This window comes from Lontra canadensis, unplaced genomic scaffold (assembly GCF_010015895.1).
Source record: "Lontra canadensis isolate GAN:19392208 unplaced genomic scaffold, GSC_riverotter_1.0 scaffold43, whole genome shotgun sequence".
Classification (NCBI taxonomy): domain Eukaryota; kingdom Metazoa; phylum Chordata; class Mammalia; order Carnivora; family Mustelidae; genus Lontra; species Lontra canadensis.
In genome coordinates, this window is record NW_022631037.1 from 15,665,953 (window position 1) to 15,671,952 (window position 6,000).

The window sequence follows — 6,000 nt, forward strand, 5'->3', positions numbered from 1 at the left end:
TAACACATGCCACAGGGCACCTGGGTGGCTCAGTTGGTTAAGTGGCTGCCTTTGACTCAGATCATGATTCTGGAATCTGGGGATGGAGCCTTGTGTCCAGGTCGGACTCCCCTGCTCAGCGGAGAGTCTGCTTCTTCCTCTGCCTCTGCTCCTCCCCTGACTCGTACTCCCTCACTTACTCTCTCAAATAAATAAATAATATCTTTAAAAAAAATAACATATGCTATAATTTGTAATTTTTTTCTTTTAGTTTTTGTTAATTTATTTTTATTTACCTTCCCCACTGAACTCTAAGGACAGCAAGTGAAGGGAGCACATTTATTTACCACTGTGTCCCTAATGCCTAGTATAGTGGCTTGCCATGGTAAGTAATCAAGACATAATTTGCTAGTGAATAAACAAATATTTGGTAAATATCTCAAATGTCCTGCTGGTTGAGCATATTACAGGTGTCATATTGCTTTAAGAAAGAAGTATAAAAAAAAGAGAAAGCAGTACAATGATAATATGCCATATATGTAGGCACATATACCACATATATGGGGCCCCTAGATGGCTCAGTTGGTTAAGCATCTGACTCTTTCAGCTCAGGTCATGATCTCACGGGTCATGGGACTGAGCCCCATGACAGGCTCCATGCTCAGTACAGAGTCCCCTTGGGATTCTCTCTCCCTTTCCTCCTGCTCCTCTCCCAGTACAAGCTCTCCCCCTCAAATAAATAAATCTTTAAAAAAAAAAAAAGTCACACTATTTTCTCTTTTTTTATTAGTTTCTAGTTTTTATCAGACTGGAATGCTGAATTCTTAGAATTTGTCAGAATATTTTTTATGGTTCTAAATATGAACATGTTGTAATAATTGTTTTCTAAAATGCCACTGAAGAATAACAGCTGATAAATATAAGGTGGTAACCACTTTATTTTGAAAAATACAAATTATTTTAACTTCACTACATAAAAATGCTTTGATAGAGCTGGAAAGTAGATTTTGCCTACTACTAGTCAGAAATGTATTAAAAAAAGGTATAGTAAATAGTACAGAATCATTTTGCATTTTAACTAATTATATACACACAGAACATGAAATGAGTTACTGAAATTATCACGTAACAATTGAAAACAGGCAATTTGGAGGGAAAAAACCACCCCATCCCCCACTGCATCAATAGAAGCTAGAACCTAAGTAGTACTTTCCCTCAAACATGCCCAAACTCTTCACATCCATTATTAAGCTATGCCTATCCCTGGCATGAGCTGGGTCTCTGTCCTTTCTCATCAGTATCCATCCTGCCATGGACTACTACTCCACATACATAGTAACTGCACCCTCCACATACATAGTAACGGGGTGCAGTTACTATGTATGTGGAGTAGTAGTCCTCAATACACACTTTCTTTTGCTCATTTACAGGCAACTCCATCTTCAACGCATGATGTTCTGACAAGGAAGTGGTTTGTATCTTTGGTAAATCTTCACAGGCACTTCTCTAAAGACTGGGAAATAGATGCGCAATCTTATTTTTTGCCAAAGATGAGAACCAGCTGAGCTTTGCTTAGTTGCATTCTTAATGTTCTTAAGCATTCCAAACAACCTAAACCAGCATTGGATGTAAAATGTTGTGCTTTCCGACAGCCTAAGGTGCTGAAATCAACCCTCCATATCTGGATATATCCTAGGAGTCTCAAATAAAGAAGACCTTCAGGTACTTGTTTAAAAAAAGTTCCGAAGTCTAAGCTTATAATGTTACAGGCTTATTGAAAACCATAAAAATGAATGTCTACTAACAAATAAATGATAGGAGTGGGTAGGATTGAGGAATATTCTTGTCTCAATAATAAATACCTTTTTATTAGATGCTTTCCCTTTTATTTTTTTTTTTTGAAGATTTTATTTATTTATTGGATAGACAGAGATCACAAGTAGGCAGAGAGGCAGGCAGAGAAAGGAGGAAGAAGGCTCCCCACTGAGCAGAGAGCCCAATGCAGGGCTCGATTGCAGGACCCTGGGATCATGACCCGAGCAGAAGGCAGAGGCTTTAACCCACTGAGCCACCCAGGTGCCCGTAGATGTTTTCCCATTTTAAAAGTAAAATACAAAACCCTGTCAAGAAAAACATCACTCTAGGGGCATCTAGGTGGCTCTGTCGGTTAAACATCTAACTTTGGCTCACATCATGATCTCAGAGTCCAGGGATCAAGCCCTGCATCAGGCTCCCTGCTCAGTGGTGAGTCTGCTTGACTCTCTCACTGCTCTTGCTCTCTCTCTCTCTCTCAAATAAATAAAATCTTAAAAGAAAAGAAAAACATCACTCTTTGAAGACTTCTAGAACACTGTGGCAAAAGTCATGGTATAGTTAACCTGTGGGGGAAGTATAGCGTACAAGACAATAGAAAGCTCCCAACACATATATGCTAACTGAATGAATGAATTCTAGCTTAGCGTGGGATTGGAGGGTTAAAATGTGTGTAGTGATTTGTTTCCCTGGACTCATGTGCATAATTTAAAGCATTCTGGGGCACTTGGGTGGCTCAGTCAGTTAAGCATCTGCCTTCAGCACAGGTCACGATCCCAGGGCCCTGGGATGGAGCCCGGAGCCCCAAGTCAGGCTCCCTGCTCAGCGGGAGCCTGCTTCTCCCTCTCCTCCCCGCCTGTGCTCTCTCTTACTATCTCTATCACTATCTGTCCCTTTCTCTCAAATAAATAAAATCTTTTTAAAAAAAAATAAAGCATTTTGTAACTCTTACTCTCCATTCCACCATAACCACCCCCTCATCCCATCACACCCTAGGACCAAAGTCTTTAAAATAAGGTTAGAGTTTTGAAGACAATGGTGAACTCACCTACAGAGTTCTATAAGATTTAACTTCTTACACCTTTGTGCCTCAGTTTCCTTATTTGTAAAATGGTACTAATAATATGGCCCTTGGGGAGTTGTTGTAAAAAATAAGTTCATGTATGTAAATGCTTAAAACAGTGTCTGGTTCAGAACAATATTAAGCAATTATGATATATCAGCCTACATACTGGATATTATTGTGTCAATGTTAAATTTCTTGAGACTGAAATATCCCCATCTCCAATTTTAACTCACTGCAATAAACCTTTCCAAAGTCAACCCTTCATAAAGAATTCTTGCTACCTTTCTCCTTAACCAATATCCAGCAGTATAAACTTCACCTTCCTTTTAAAAGATGGAATTCCCATTTTTTAGTCAATTTTACTGGCAGATGGACTTGTATAGATGAGAATGGAAGGATGGTGGTGGGAAAGCACTGGGAGAGCTGTTCTCCCACCTCTGAATGAGAGAGTCAAGAATTGTGAAGGGCAGTGTAACAAGAGTAAGACTAAGTATACTAAACTTTAAAAGGAAAAAAAAAAAAAAAGAACAGAACATCCATTCCAATGTACCCCAGCAGGGAGCTGTACCTTTTCCTATTCCTTCCAAGAACACATCTGACTCCTACTAATTAAATTATGAATTATTAGCAACAAATATTTTGATTCATCCAATAAATGAAAATAAATTTCAGGGGCGCCTTGGTGGCTCAGTTGGTTAAGCATCTGCTTTCAGCTCGGGTCATGATCCCAGGGTCCTGGGATCAAGTCCCACATCAGGCTCCCTGCTCAGCAGGAGTCTGCTTCTCCCTCTCCCTCTGCCTGCAGCTCCATCTACTTGTGCTCTTTCTCTGTGGCAAACAAATAAATAAAAGCTTTTAAAAAGTAATAAAAAATAAAAATTTTCAGAAATATGATTAAAAATGAATAACATTTATTAGTGTTATTTTCCACCATCCAGATTTATAATTTACTGTCATCCACTGAATATCTAACTATATTATTTACAACAGCAAGTGCTTTTATGAATCTACTCATTTAATCCTCACAAAAATACTAGAAGGTAGGCACTATTATTATCTCTATTTTATAGATGAGGAAATCGAGGCTCAGGACTGTAAAATGGTATAGGTTTGGAAAACAATCTTACAGTTCTTCAAAAGGTTAAATATGGAGTTACTATATGACCCGGTAGTTCCGCTCATAGGTATAAGCCTAAGGGAACTGAAAAAATATGTCCACAAAAATTTGCACACAAATCTTCAAAGTGGCATTATTCATGATAGTGAAAAGGTAAAAACAAGCCAAATGCCTATCAATGAATGGATGGATAATATGGAAATAAATTAAAAAACAAAATGGAGGGGCGCCTGGGCGGCTCAGGGGTTAAAGCCTCTGCCTTCAGCTCAGGTCATGGTCCTAGGGTCCTGGGATCGAGCCCCCGCATCGGGCTCTCCACTCAGCAGGGACTCTGCTTCCTCCTCTCTCTCTCTCTCTCTGCCTGCCTCTCTGCCGACTTGTGATCTGTCTGTGAAATAAATAAATAAAATCTTTAAAAATAAATAAAATGGATAAAAGGGAACATTATTCAGACACAGAAAGGAATGAGATAGTGATACATGCTAAATGAAAGAAGACAGACAAAAAAAAGCTACGTATTGTAAATTCCATTACACGGAATGTCCAGAATAGATAAACCCATAGACACAAAGTAGGCTGGTGCAATAATGTGGAGTGACTCTTAAGAAGTATGGGTTTTGGGGCTCTTGGGTTGCTCAGTCATTAAACATCTGTCTTCGGCTCAAGTCATGATCCCAGGGTTTTGGGATTGAGCCCCACATTGGGCTCCTTGCTTGGCGGGAAGCCTGCTTCTCTCTCCCCAATCGCCCCTGCTTGTGTTCCCTCTCTTGCTGTGTCTCTATTAGAAAAATAAATAAAATCTTAAAAAAAAAAAAAAAGGAAGAAGTATGGGTTTCTTTTGGGGGTGAAAACTTTGTTCCAGGTCCCATACTACTGAGGGGCACCATCCACACTGGATCTGGGCAGTCCACCACTATATAGGAGGCTTCTGTCCTAAGGACTTTGCGGTGGTTTGTCATATTATGTTTTGCATTTTTCTACATGTTTATTATATTTCATAATTTTAAAAAAGAATAAGAAATATGGCAAGGCTCTGATTTGGGCAAAGGCTTGGGCTAGTTGGCAAATGAAACAGAAGACAGATAAACATTGCTTCTGATTAAGAAAGTCTAAGGCAAGGAACCAGGATTCAAAACTATTAACCATATCAGCACCATTTAATGACTGAAGACTTTGGATAGAATATAAAGAGCAAGTTCCTTGGTTATGTTTACTGCCCTACTGTCAATACCAACATTATTACACAGACTCAGCGCTCATGGTCACCTAGTAATAGGAACTTGGAAGGATGGCAAAATATTAAATAGCAATAATAATGGATTAAGACTTTGCTCATATTAAAACTGGACTAACATCAAGTAAGAAGGTTTGAGTATAACTATCTCATCTAGAAGTAGGTCAATACCAGAGCCATCTGCTCTTTAAAAAAAAAAAAATTTCTAAACAGTACTGTATAAGGAATCAGAAAGGCAATTCTCTAACAAAATCAGATTATTAAGCAGATGGGAAGAGAACAGAAAGAATGATAGTATTTGGCTCACAAAGAAACAAACAAAGAAAAATTTGCCCAGGCAACACAGAGATGATAATATTGTGGGATGACAGTCATAAATCCTCACGTCACAGCAAAACCATTACATACTACTTTGGGAAGAAGAGAGAGGGGAAAGTGTTGGGTGGGGGGGGGGGTGGAGAAGGAGAAGTGGAGAGCAGGTAGAAAGGGGAGGAAAGGGAGAGGGGAGCTATCTCTAAGTATACAGATCAAGTGTTAGTCAGTGGATTATCATATGTTTAAAACTCTCACCTAATTATAAGATATCTTAGCCAAAAACACGATTTCAAAAATAAAGAGAGTGGACTCAGACAAGGATCATCACAGCCGCTAAAACCATCGGGTGGTACTTGCTGAGAACAGGATAGTCACACAGTATCAAAGTACTACCTCACATATTATTTATTATTCATAAAGAGGAAAAGGCAGTTTCAGTGGAAGAGGTGAAGAACAACACCTTAACAAAATAATCAA